We start from the raw sequence: 13,979 nt of genomic DNA, 5'->3' as shown, positions 1-13,979 counted from the left end.
GATCTGGGCGGTGCTCACCTCGGGGGGGCTCCCTGAAAGTGGCGACATGTCCTTGCTGCTCCAAGGCGGAGGCGCGGCCAGGCAGCTCTGTGTGCTGCCCCTGCCCGGAAGCGCCGCCCCTGCAGCTGCCATTGGCCATGGTTCCCGATCAATGGGAGCTGCAGAGCCAGTGCTCAGGGTGGGGCAACACATGGAGCCCCTGTGGCTGTTTCTCAGCCTAGGAGCAGCAGAGAGCAGCAGGGACATGTCACCGCTTCTGAGGAGCCACATGGAGCCAGGTACGGAGCCTGCCAACCCCACGCCAACTGGACTTTTAATGGATATCAGAAATGCTGGTTTCTAGAGCTTTCCGGTTGGTAAAGTGCCGAATAACACAGCTTTTACTGTAATACTGAAATGGAAATTAAGGACTACTGGGGCCTCCTGTTCCTTTAGGCCCTTCTCTACGAAACCTGCATCATTGGGGTTGAGGATGTTGACTCTACAGTGTTTGAGACAGTGTAGATGGAAGGCCTTGTAATAGCATTGCAGACCACCTCAGCTTTAGAGAGGTCTCCTGCACTTTAGAGGCTCTAGAGGGGAGACTCTCTCAATAGATTTTAAGACTTTATATTGCTCTTTTAAGAGATGATTTGAGCAATATCCTTCACCAGTACTGGGCCAAACCCCCTGTGAGGGGCAAGAGTGATTTACCAGGGAGATTGAAAGGACCATCTGCAGGCAAGTCTCCCTAAAGAAAATAGATCATTTATGACCTCCTGTGGGACCCCAGGGGATGGAAGGGGAGAGGAGATGGGCCCATCACCCAGGGAAGAGAATCTGACTCATTTCACCCAATGTTTCCTGATGCTGGGTTCAGGCTAAGGGGGTCAACTTCACTGAATGAGGAATGAGCCAGAGCCACCAGAGAAAAGTGACTCACTGGTGACTCCAGGAAGTCACAGGAGTTGGCACCTTTCATGGCAGTCAAAGCCTTGCAGGTAAAACAACTTGTGGAAAGGGGGAATGCTTTGTGGCCTTCTCAATCATCTCAACATGGATCTTGCCTACATGCTGGCCAGGAGTGGGAATTTCTTCCTGAGGGCTCCTTTGGGAGGTTGGAGAGATCTTACCTTTCCCTGAGTCTAAGGAGGCTCCAATTAAACAAAATCAAACAAACAACACTTTCCTGCTTTCTCTGCAAGCTCTGCTCCAAAGGAGACCTGGAATCTGTCTTGTGTGCCACTTAGAGGCAGAAAATTCTGGCGAGTTCTTCTTGAGAGAGTGATCCTAAACCTAGGCTCAGACCAAAGATCTGGTCTGCCCCAATTGCTATGAAGATAGGGAATGACCCTCTGTGAAGACTGTCTGACATGAAGCGGACTGAGTGATACATTTGTTTGCTGACCAGATGAAGTTCAAGCAGCAGGACTGCAAGCTCCTACATTGTTCAAACCTATGTTTATGCTCATACAATCAATGGCCTCTGCAGAAACAGTCATACAGGTGCCAATTTATGTTAATTATAGAGGTTTGTGATATTCCTACCAACATACAATGAACTGCAAACAGATAAGCTCATTTGAAACTCTGATCACCATCAAAAGTTACCAACAGACACCAAAGTTAGTTCTTATTATTAGTATAGGGCAAGAACAATGGTATCTTCGTTATTCATGTGCAGTAACTGTTGGCAAAATCCAACTTTTTAAAATGACTTATTTTGGTCCACTACCAACCTGGCCCATATTTAACCAAAGGCTAAAGAGAATGACTAACTAAATGGATTCTGTCACCAATTATCCAGAAGTTCCCTCGCTCTCTCCATATTCTGTTGATCCTTAAAGGTGGTTTTGTTTATATAATATCAGTCACCATAATGAATTTGTAAGTACTGTACTTATGATACTGACCACATCCAAAAATTTAACTTCAAGATCTTGAGCAAAAGTTGGGCAAAAAAAGTTTAAGATAATTTTAGTAAAGCATCAATAACTTGAATGGGTTAGATTGTGTCTTTCAATCACAGAGCATAGCAAAAGGCTGCACACAGCTGTATAGCCCCATGGGATAATGCCTCTCAGAACTCCAGGGCATGCAGAGGCTGTGCATATGCTACTACACCACTATAAGGTGCAAATTGCCTGGCTGGTACAACAGGTATATATTTTCCCTTTCCCATCCTCTGGGGTATTGAGCATTCTGTACTGCTGAAGAGTGCTGGGGCTGTTATTCCATCTAGACCGCATGCAGGGCAGAAATGTAGTGAGTAAGGGGCACCTACATCAAAGGCCAGGCAAAATCTAGCCTTAAATAACCATGTACATACCTTTTTTTAAAATTATTATTATTATTGATAAACACACCCCTCCTCCTCCATAAGCGACAGCATGCTAAGTGAATGGTTCTAACAAGAAATGTAAGTAAACTGTTCACTCCAATATGGGAAAAAAATATGGGTCAATGGTAAAGAAAATGTTTATGAAGCAGAGAAATGAACAGATCAGAGTTCTCCAACAAATTTTTGCAGCAGCAAAAATCTACAGTGTTGGCATCACAAAAAATGCTATTTTACACCACTGGAGACAGGTAAACCAACTTGTAGAACTGGAATAGAGCACTATAATTCGCTGAAATTTAAAAACTCACATATATTACATGAAGTTATTCAAACTTATATCCATATTCCTTTCAAAGTATTTTGGAAATTCTCTTCAGCAGAATTGGTGCCTCTGTGATTTAAATACTAAGGCAGAGGAAGAAACTAGTTTGCGCCCATTAATCTGCACTTACAGTTGTGAGAGGACTCACTGAGTCTCTCTGCAAAGTAATAAACGAAGGAAAACTTTTAATGCTTACGATGCCGAAGGGCAAAAGGGCAGTGGGAGAGGGGGGAGAGGAGAGGAAGAATGGAGGATAAGAATTTGTCGCCAATGCCCTTTAAATTTCTGAGCCCTCACCTGGCTGTTATGCCCACATTTTCTTCTCTACTTTGCTTGTAGCATAGCACAAAGTGAGTTTCTTCAATTTTTACTGTTGTGCTTTGTTAATAACCTTAAGTTTAGATTAAGAAAGATGGTAACAGGGTAACAAGCCTTCTGGATGCAGGGGAAGCAAATATGATAAATCTCTACTTTAGTAAAGCTTTTGATGCTCTCACATGACCTCATAAGTCAACTAGAGATATATAGCCTAGATGAATTGACAACAAAGTGGATAATCACCTTGTTGGTATATCATACTCAGACAGTAGTTATCAATGGTTCACAGTCAAGGTAGAAGGGCATATCAAGTGGGGTCCCACAGGGATCTGATCTAGGTCTGGTTCTATTCAATATCTTCATAAATTATTTAGATAAAAGAACAGAAAGTACTCTTAAAGTTTGTGGATGATACCAAACTGAAAGGAGTTGTAAGCACTTTCAAGGACATGATTAGAATTCAAAATGATCTTGACAAACCAGAGAAATGGTCTGAAACAAACAGGATGAAATTCAATAATGACAAATGCAAAGTACACCACTTAGGAAGGCATAATAAACTGCACAAATACAAAATGGGAAATGACTGCCTAGGAAGGAGTACTGCAGAAAAGAATCTGGGGGTTATAATGGATCACAAAAGTAAATAAAAGTCAAGAATGTAATACTACTGCAAAATAAATACATACCCCGATCATCATTCTAGGGCAGGGGTTCTCAAACTTCATTGCACCGCGACCCCCTTCTAACAAAATGTATTACACCACCCCACGAGGGGGGAACAAAGCATGAGCCTGCCTAAGCCCCAAGGGCTTCAGCCCCAGGCAGGGGACCTGAACCCAGAGGCTCGAGTTGGAGCTCAGGCTTCAGCCCCACGTGGTGGAGCTTGGGTTTTGGCTTTGGCCCTGAGCCCCAGCAAGTCTAAGCCAGCTCTGGCGACTCCATTAAAATGGAGTCACAACCCACTTTGGGGTCCCGACCCACAGTTTGAGAACTGCTGTTCTAGGGTATATTAGGAGTATTGTAAACAAGATTTGAGAAGAACTTCTTCCACTCTACTCTGTGCTGATTAGTCCTCATCTGGAGTACTGTGTCCAGTTCTGGGCACCACATTTCAGGAAAGATGTTGACAAATTGGAGAAAGAGAGTTATAAATATGATTAAAGGTCTAGAAAATGACTTGTAAGTAGGGCCCTACCAAATTTACAGCTGAGATAAATGCATCACGGACCGTGAAATCTGGTCTTCCTGGTAAAATCTGGTCTTTTTTGTACTTTTACCCTCTACCAGGGGTAGGCAACCTATGGCACGTGTGCCGAAGGCGGCACGCGAGCTGATTTTCAGTGGCACTCACACTGCCCAGGCCCTAGCCACCAGTCCGGGGGGCTCTGCATTTTAATTTAATTTTAAATGAAGCTTCTTAAAAATTTTAATAAGGTTATTTACTTTACATACAACAATAGTTTAGTTATATATTATAGGCTTATAGAAAGAGACCTAAAAACGTTAAAATGTATTACTGGCACGCAAAACCTTAAATTAGAGTGAATAAATGAAGACTTGGCACACCACTTCTGAAAGGTTGCCGACCCGTGCCCTATACTATAGGGATTTCACCAAGGAGAGCCAGCGTTTCTCAAACTGGGGATCCTAACCCAAATGGAGGTCACTAGGTGTGTGGGGTTTTGTTTTTTTTTGCAAGGTTATTGTAGGTGGGGTTGTGGTATTGCCACCCTTACTTCTGCACTGCCTACAGAGACGAGTGGTTGGAGAGTGGCAGCTGCTGGCCAGGTACCTACTTCCGAAGGCAGCACCCCGCCAGCAGCAGCACAGAAGTAAGGGTGGCAGTACCATACCATGCCACCCTTACTTCTGCGCTGTTGCTGGCGGTGGCACTGCCTTCTGAGCTGGACTCCTGGCTAGCACCCACCGCTCTCCAGCCACCCAGTTCTGAAGGCAGCGCTGCCGCCAGCAGCAGAACACAAGTAAGGGTGGGAATATCGCAATCCCCCTACAATAACTCTGTAACCCCCCACTACTCCATTTTGGGTCAGGACCCCTACTGTTACAATACTGTGAAATTTAAGATTTAATTAACTGAAATCATGAAATTTATGATATTTTAAATCCTATGACAGTGAAGCTGACCAAAATGGACTGTGAATTTGGTACGGCCTTAGCTATGAGGAAAGAGCGAGAAAGTTAGGTTTGTTTAGTCCAGAGAGGAGAAGACTATGGGGGAACATAGTAAAACGGTCTTCACGTACATAAAAAGTTATAAAGAGGAAGGTGATAAATTGCTCTCTATGCCCACTGAGGACAGGACAAGAAGTCATTGGCTTAAATTGCCGCATGGGAGATTTAGGTTAGACATTAGGAAAAACTTCCTAATTATAAGGGTAGCAAAGCACTGGAACAAATTACCCTCCTTTACTAGTACGCAGCCCTCTGTGATGGTATCATTGGAGGGCTGGCCATGGGGGTGAGTCCAGGGGGAAAAGGGCAATAGAATTGGGGCGGGAGGGGGGGCGGAAGATGCAGAAATAGGGGAATAGATGGTGGAGCGCTTTCCCCCCCCGAGACAAGCCCTCTCCAGAGCTCTCCAATGTCACAGAATCATAGAATTGTAGGACTGGAGGGGGTCTTGAGAGGTCATCCAGTCAAGTCCCCTGCACTCATGGCTGGACTAAGTATTATCTAGACCAGTGGTAGGAAACCTATGGCACGTGTGCCGAAGGCGGCACGCAAGCTGATTTTCAGTGGCACTCACACTGCCCGGGTCCTGGCCACTGGTCGCGGGGGGGGGGGGGGGCGCTGCATTTTAATTTAATTTTAAATGAAACTTCTTAAACATTTTAAAAAATTTATTTACTTTACATACAACAATAGTTCAGTTCTATATTATAGACTTATAGAAAGAGACCACCTAAAAACGTTAAAATGTATTACTGGCACGTGAAACCATTTATTCACTCTAATTTAAGAAGACTCGGCACACCACTTCTGAAAAGTTGCCGACCCCTGATCTAGACCATCCCTGACAGGTGTTTGTCCAACCTTCTCTTAAAAAAAAATCTCCCATGATGGAGATTCCAAAACAATTTATTCCAGTGCTTAACTATCCTGACAAGAAGTTTTTCCTAATGTACAACCTAAACTGCCCTTGCTGCAATTTAACCCTATTGCTTCTTGTCCTATCCTCAGAGGTTAACGAGAAAATTTTTTCCCTCCCTCCTCCTTGTAACAATTTGCTTATTTTTTTTATGTACTTGAAAACTGTTATATCCCCCCTCAGTCTTCTCTTCTTCAGTCTAAACAAACCCATTTTTTTCCAATCTACCCTGACAGATCATGTTTTCTAGACCGTTAATTTTTCTTGCTCTTCTCTGGACTTTCTCCAATTTGTCCACATCTTTCCTGAAATACGGTACCCAGAACTGGACACGATACTCCAGTTGAGACCTAATCAGCGTGGAGTAGAGCGGAAGAATTACTTCTTGTGTCTTGCTTACAACACTCCTGCTAATACATCAAAGAATGAGGCTTTTTTTTTGCACAAGTGTTATACCGTTGACTCATATTTAGTTTGTGATCCACTATGACCCCCTGATCCCTTTCTGACATACTCCTTCCTAGACAGTCATTTCCCATTTTGTATGTGTGCAACTGATTGTTCCTTCCAAAGTGGAGCATTTTGCATTTGTTCTTATTGAATTTCATCCTATTTACTTCAGACCATTTCTCCAGTTTGTCCAGATCATTTTGAATTTTAATCCTCTCCTCCAACCCCTCCCAGCTTGGTATCATCCACAAATTTTATAAGTGTACTCTCTATGCTATTATCTAAATCACTGAAGATATTGTACAGAACCGGACCCAGAACTGATCCCTGCACATTCAAGCGGGATTGTCAGCTGGTGTTGGAGGAGGGGGGAGCTGAGTGGGTAGGATTACTGATAGTGGCAGAGCCAGCACCCTCCCAAGCATCAAGGGCACCCAGCATCCCTTCTTGTTGGGTCAATGGACAGTCCCTCCAGGGTGTCCCGAAGCCTGACAGAGGAAGCACCAAGCCTCCCCAGAAGAGCACAGGATCTGGTACATGCTTCCCTGGTAAAGTATCAGAAAGCCCCCCTCCAGGCTCCCCACACTACACAATGCTGCCAGCAGCTGGATGGCGACTTGCCAGCAGAAAAAGAGGATGCAACAGAGGAGGGTGGGTGGTCCTTACAGCCCAGTGGGAGAGGGCTGATGCTGGAGCTGGTGAAGAGAAGCAGAAGAGCACTGGGAGGAAAGGCAGGGCAGAGATGAGCACCACCCATGTGCCCAGGTCCTCCTGGGATTCATGGGAGAGAAAGAGGTTGTCCCAGTGAGATGCCTTTCTCCAAACATTTCCTGGGAGGCAGCCTCTGACATCAGGAAGAAGACAACTTTCCAACAGATCTTCAAGGCTGTCACAATGGCAGAGAGCCCTATCATCCATGCTAAAGCTCACACTAAGTTTTGATGTGGAGCAAGGCAGTCACCAGAAGACAATGGATGCTTTGCCTCTTTGTCAAGATGGAGAAGGGGCCCCTAACACTACTGATACTGGAAGTGGCAGGTAGATGGGCTGAGGCAGATAGTAACTGGGCAGTAGGTGGTGCCATCCACCAGCTCTGGGGGTAAGGGACAACAGGAGGAGGGGGAGCCATGGCCATCTGCCTGCAGCAGTTGAAGCCATCACCACAGAAGATGCTTTCCAGGTGAGGCTCTTACCCTTTCTGCTGGCAAAGATGCTCCCTGGATGGTGGCAGGAGTTTTGACAGTGGAGTCCCTCCCTTGGCCTCCTGCTGCTGCCCCAGTGTGAACACTGATGGCACTGGCAACAATGTTAGTGGTTATTGCCGCAGAGACAGATGGGGGAGAAAACTGAGGTGGGGCAGCAATGGTGGTTGGGGGTCCCCCTCATTTCCCCCCACCTTTTCCTCCACCTGGGTGAAACCACTGGAGCAGAAGCCTTGCATGTGGCTACGACACCCTGTATCCCATGCTCTCCTCTTTTATATGGTTAGGATATATTTTGTACAAAATATGCCTTGTGAGGTATCATTTGAAAACTCAAATCTGCTGATTATTATTATCCTGTTGAAATGGGTGCATCAACATTACATGTGAAGTTATGAGATTCTACTGTATGACTGTTACCCAGACTTACAGCATTTTTCAGTAACACCCACAAACAAATGTTTCAGTGACAGAGACATATAGTAACTCCTCACTTAAAGTCATCCCGGTTAACATTGTTATGCTGCTGATCAATTAGAGAACACGCTCGTTTTAAGTTGTGTAATGCTCCCTTCTAACGTCGTTTGGCAGCTGCCTGCTTTGTCTACTGCTTGCAGGAAGGGCAGCCCGTTGCAGCTAGCTGGTGGGGGCTTGGAACCAGGGTGAACCGGCAGTCCCCTATCAGCTCCCTGCTCCCCTAAGTTCCCTGTGCAGCAGCTGCCTGCAGTTCAGCTGTGTCCCTCCCCCCACTGCCATGTGCTGCTCCTGCCTTCGAGCTGCTCCCCGAGACTCCTGCTTGCTGTGCGGGGGGAGGGAAGGAGGAGGGGGGCTAATGTCAGGGTGTCTCCCTCCCCCCTGCTCCTGCACCCCGCTTACCCTATCTTTCAGAGAGCAGGGGGGACAGACCAGGACGGAGGGAGCTTGCAGCAGCTGCATCTCAGCAAGCTGATCTAATTAACAAGGCAGTGCACTTGAAGGAAATGCGCATATCTCCCTCCATTCCTGCTGCCTTGTGTAGAGAGAGAGAGAGAGAGAGAGAACCCTTGAGGGCTCAGCCAATTGCTAGTTCATCATTTAGCAGTAAGGGAAATATCCCACCCTCTGACTCCTCCACCTCAACCAAGCTTCACAATCATCATCACTGTGTACCAGTATTAAATTGTTTGTTTAAAAAAAAAACCAAAAAAACCTTATACTGTGTGTGTGTGTGTAAATATAAATAAAATATAGTCTTTTGTCTGGTGAAAATTTTTTCCCTGGAACCTAACCCCCTCATTTACATTAATTCTTATGGGGAAATTGGATTCGCTTAACATCATTTTGCTTAAAGTCGTATTTCTCAGGAACATACGTTAAGTGAGGAGTTACTGTACTGGCAACCCCAGACAGGTATCAGTCAAGTGGGCTACCACTTACCTAAGCAGCCATTCTTCAGCAATGGGGAAGTGTAAATAAAGAATTCACATCTCCTCCTAGAAACACTTCAAACCTCACTTACACAGAAGACTGTTTGTCTGTACCCTGGTGGGGGGTAATCCTCAAACAGCGAAGGAGGATATAAAAATAAGAGGTAATGACCTCCACCTCACCTTTTCCCCTCCTTCTCTACTTAAGGCAGCTAGATTGCTTGAAAGATAAAAGAAGCATCATTAAACTGGGGGAGTGGTCCTGGTCTGGAGGTTTTCCAGCCAGTACAAACTGCTGTAAGATTTGGTTTGAAAAACTCCTTTTTTGCTTTTAAATTTAAACCTATTAGCCTTGGTAAAGTTTAGGAATTAGCTTGTTTGTTTAACCTTTTATTTCTTTTGTGACCAATTCTGATTTTTATGCCTTACCATTTGTAAATCGCTTTAAATCTATCTTTTTCTCTAGCTAATAAACTTGTTTTGTTTTATCTAAACCAGTGTATTTTGGTTGAAGTGTTTTGGGAATCTCTACTCAGGTCAACAGGACTGGTGCAGTAGTGTGCTGGACAGAACAAGAAGCACATTTCTGGGGGACAAGGGGACTGGGGATATGCAGATGTTGCCCTGTATGTAATACATGGATGGCTGGGCATAGCATTCATGTATTCAGCTTGGTGTGATTTTACATGCTGGTGGCTGTATGAGAGCAGAGCCTGGAGAGGTCATTGTTCACCAGAAAAGCAGTGTAAAAGGCATCACAAACTGGAGAGCTAAGGGGACACAGAGGTCCAGATCGCACCCTGGGGAATGTCACAGTGACCAATCAGGGTCTGCAATCAAGCACAGGTGATGGGAACAGCCACTGGAAGGAGGAGTGAAATGACAAAGGGAAGGCTAGGGGCAGGGGGGAAAAAAATGGAGGCTAACCACTCCTTTCCCCTACCCTGCACATGGGGGAGAAGAGTGCAAACAAAAATTGGAGAGGTTAATGAAATAAAGCAAAGAGGGCATGGGGCACAATAGGTAGTGTTGTGTGGGCACCAGCTTCTCTGGCTGCACTGAGTGAAAGGCAGCTGTCAGAAGAGATGCAGTGAATAGAAAATTAAACAAAATGGTGGGGAGGAATCAAAAGCACTGGGAGAGTGCAGATACACAGGGCAAGCAAGGCTGGGCAGGACAGGGAACAAACAGCAAAAGCGGGGCTAGGGCTGAGTAAGAGTACCACCAAACAATGCAGAGGAAGCGGCTGGACAGGGCAGGTAACAGAGTATGAAGGGAGGGCCCTGGACGGGACGGGGAAACATAACAAATCACACTCTTGGGAGAAGAATTCTGCACCGCTGTACATGGACACAATTTATGTGCCACGCTGATTTTTCTCCACATATTACAGATTCTGCTGGAGAGGTGCTGCAGTTACACCTTTTGCCCACCAAGGGCTGCTGTGGTGCCAGAAGAGAGGGCAGCTGGCCAGCAGAGAGGCTGTGTTCCTCACAGCAGAGCCGTCAGGTGAGGAGGCATGGGAAGGACAGACTGGGGTGTGGACTCAGGAGCTTGGGGGAGGAGGCAGCATTGAGCCAGGGGCTGAATGGGAGTAGGGGTGCTGGGCTACACAGAGACAGGGGAGATGTGCCTGACTCAATGGGAGAGTCCAGGGGTCAGCTAGGGTCTGCATGAGGGAGGTTCCCCAACTAACTCCTTAACAATCCCCGCCCCCCCCAGCAATTATGTCCCTCTCCCTCAGCTTCTCTGTTACCCGATTCCCCCCAAGCCTTTGCACTCCTTCTGAGGGGTGGAGGAAATACATTTATGTATTGTAGCTTAGTAAGGAATCAGTCAAAAAAGCCATTTCCTGAATCTTATTTTGTTGTCAGCAAGCATGTCTGTATTGTTACAGACACGCTTGCTGACAGGTATTTTGAAATAAGTTACCAAAATAATTGAAACTGGTGTGATGTACTGTGTTATTTTGACAAATAAAATAAGCAGAATTTTAAAATACTGTTTGCAGATTTTTTTGGCACAGAATTCCCCCAGGAGTAAAATTCCCCCAGGTGGGGAAGAGGGAGCCAACTTGACAAGCAGAGGAAGGTGGAGGAGGCCTACCAGTCCTCTGCAGGGAAAGTCCAAGGTGCATGTGCACCCACACGTGCTTGCGACAGACTCTCTGCTGCAGTAATCCCAGGGGAGGCTGGTGGAGGCAGGCAGGCAAGCAAGCAGATGGCAGTCAGCAGGAGCAGCAGTGGGGGAGTGCTCCATGATGCTCTCCCCTCCCTAGCAGCAACAAAAACTCAGCAACAGCCTCCTTCAGCAGCAATGGCAAGCTCTGCCCAGAGTCACAGGATGCAGTGGGAATGAGCCAGGGGACTGCAGGAAGGGAAAAGATGGCATCATGGCTAAGGAAGATGAATGCGAACTAGATTCTATCCCTGCTTCTGCAACAGAATCCGTGTGTGATGCTGGGCAATTCATCCAAACCAAACTTTTTGTAACTGGGCATTAATTGTGTGTTCCTCATTTTTTAGGACTCAACTTGAAACACCTGATGTTGAATTTGAAAAAGTGGTGAGTGTTCATAGTTGCAAATGAAATCAGTGGGAGCTGTGCGCTGAATATAAACAAAAAACAAAAATGAATAAAAAAGCTACCACAACAGTGATAAGTACTGGGGCGAGGGAGGAAAAACAAAACACAAAAAAACAAACCCTATGTTTCTCAGATTGGGCACTCACCATTAGTTTGACAATTCTGGCCTTACTTTCTGTGCCTCTGTTATCATCCCCACTTTACACCACCATCCAATCTCATGTGTGTTGTGAAGATAAATACATTAATACTTGTGAAATACTCAGATATTATGGTGACAGCACCACACTAATACGCAGATGTAATTAATAAATTTGCATGTACAGTTTGGATGGTATGCACTGAATAAGACCTAGGGTTATACACTGAATGAGGCAGGGGTTCTGTGGCAAGGGGGCTGAGCTAAGGCTGTCTTAACCTTAATTCTGTCATTTTGTAAGTTTTTAATTAATGACTTTGAAATCTGAAGGTTCTTTTAATAGAATTTTTAAAATCTAAAAAAAACCCCAAAAAACCACACCCATCCAGCTACCCCCTCTCTCCCCAAGACAGGGAATTCCTTGCTCCACATGGGATATAAAACCATCGGGGCTCCAAGGATTCTCCCACACTCTGCTGCTATTGTCCTAGGGGAGATGTAAATCCTGGCAAGTGTCAGGTGCAAGAGGGCAGAAAGTTCATCTATCAGTTGCGGCGCTTATATGTCACACAACTTTTCCCCACTGCCTCCCCACTACCAGAAACTTTCCTCACCTCAGTGAAAAGCTCCAGCCACAGGGAGAGTATGAAGCCTTTCCCTGCTGCTGCCACTCTGGGAAAACATTTAATTGACATGCACAGCTACACACACCAGTGTGGACACATCCTGATTTTCACTGTGGCATGAAGCTACACGTACTACACATCACTAGTGGTGGCATGTAGTGTGTAGATATCGTTTAAGATCCTCCAGGATATTTGGGTACTTTTATATTTCACTGAATCTTGCGCCTTTTGTATTGAAGAGTTTTCTTCCCATCTACCTTTGAAGTATTATAATCTGTAGTGAGGCTTACTACTATGTAATGTATACCAATTTTATTGTTAACCATGAAAACAACTACAGTTTTCTGATGGTCTTAAAGACACGATTTGTATCACCAAATCAGAAATCTATTCATTCTCAAACCTAGCCTTGACTGAAAATAATCTCATCTCCAATTACTAGGGGGAGACAGGATATTGAGGATCCAGCAACTACTCAAAAACATTCTTCCAGAGTAACTCACCAGCACAATAAAGAACTAAATATTAATGAAGGTCTGATTTTTATCTTCCTTATCTATTATAGACCAATATAATTCCATTGATCACTTCTGATTTACACTGGTGTAAGGTAGATAAGACTATCTTATGTCTTTTATGCAGTTTAGTTACAGAACCTGTGAATTTTGCAAGCAAGTTACAAAAATATATTTGGGAGTGACATATGTTCTGGTAATCTATGGAAGAGGCACCAAGGAGCTTGGCAAGATACCACTTTTTAAAAAATCCCAAGAAATAATTGTAAGTCAGTTTTCTAAAAGGACCAGATCCAGTAAAGATGTCAAGCATGCACAAATCCCACTGATTTCAATGGGAACTGTGAACACTGATTCCCTCACAGAGTTTGGTCTTAAATTACCAGTAAAGTGTAAGATTTGATCTGTGATGTTAAGATCCTGAGGTATTAATTCTCTCAAAATGGGCGGACAGATGTACTTGTTTACTTTCTTTAATTTTATTAAAATTTTAAGTTATGTTCCAATTGTTCACCTGAATATACTTGTCGGTTAACCTCTCCACAAATGTTTTTACTCAAAAGTTTTCTATGAAATCTTCAGGTTTTTCTTCCAATCAAATAAACTTCACTGTGGCTTGACAACTGATGAATCAGTCTCTCACGGTGGGCTTTTCATGCTGCTAGCATCATTAACCAAGTCACTTTTCTTTAGCAAAACGGCTGTCACCAACATTTATTACTGGGACCCCAACAGCACACTCAGACTAACATGGCTACCACTTTGAAACCTGTCACTGTACAGATAGTGATCAGACATAAGACTTACAAATTTCAGGCACTTGTGTTGAAACTGGAATGTTCTTGGAGGCTTACTGAAACACTCCAAGTAAGACATTAACATTAGTAGGCTCAGGCCTGGTCTACACGCAGAGTTAGATCAACACAAGGTGGCTTACTTGTCTCTCCTGTGTACCTAATTGTGTCAGTGTCTACACCTGAATG

At 44.7% G+C, this 13,979-nt stretch overlaps 1 protein-coding gene and 1 long non-coding RNA gene across 8 annotated transcripts in view; one reads left to right on the top strand and one right to left on the bottom strand.

Moving 5' to 3' along the window:
• LOC123362781 overlaps window positions 1-12,185 on the top strand; it is a 76,892-nt gene extending 64,707 nt beyond the window's left edge. For both annotated transcript variants that reach the window (XR_006576568.1, XR_006576567.1), the window contains 2 exons: window positions 10,524-10,639; window positions 11,142-12,185. This is a non-coding gene — a long non-coding RNA (uncharacterized LOC123362781). The remainder of the gene's footprint in view (window positions 1-10,523; window positions 10,640-11,141) is intronic.
• Window positions 1-13,979, bottom strand: part of PRKAG2 (protein kinase AMP-activated non-catalytic subunit gamma 2) — a 378,851-nt gene that overhangs the window by 45,290 nt on the left and 319,582 nt on the right. The gene's annotated exons all lie outside the window — the stretch shown is intronic.

The sequence above is a fragment of the Mauremys mutica genome, chromosome 2 (assembly GCF_020497125.1).
Source record: "Mauremys mutica isolate MM-2020 ecotype Southern chromosome 2, ASM2049712v1, whole genome shotgun sequence".
Classification (NCBI taxonomy): Eukaryota; Metazoa; Chordata; order Testudines; family Geoemydidae; genus Mauremys; species Mauremys mutica.
This window is presented reverse-complemented; position numbering and strand designations above follow the sequence as displayed.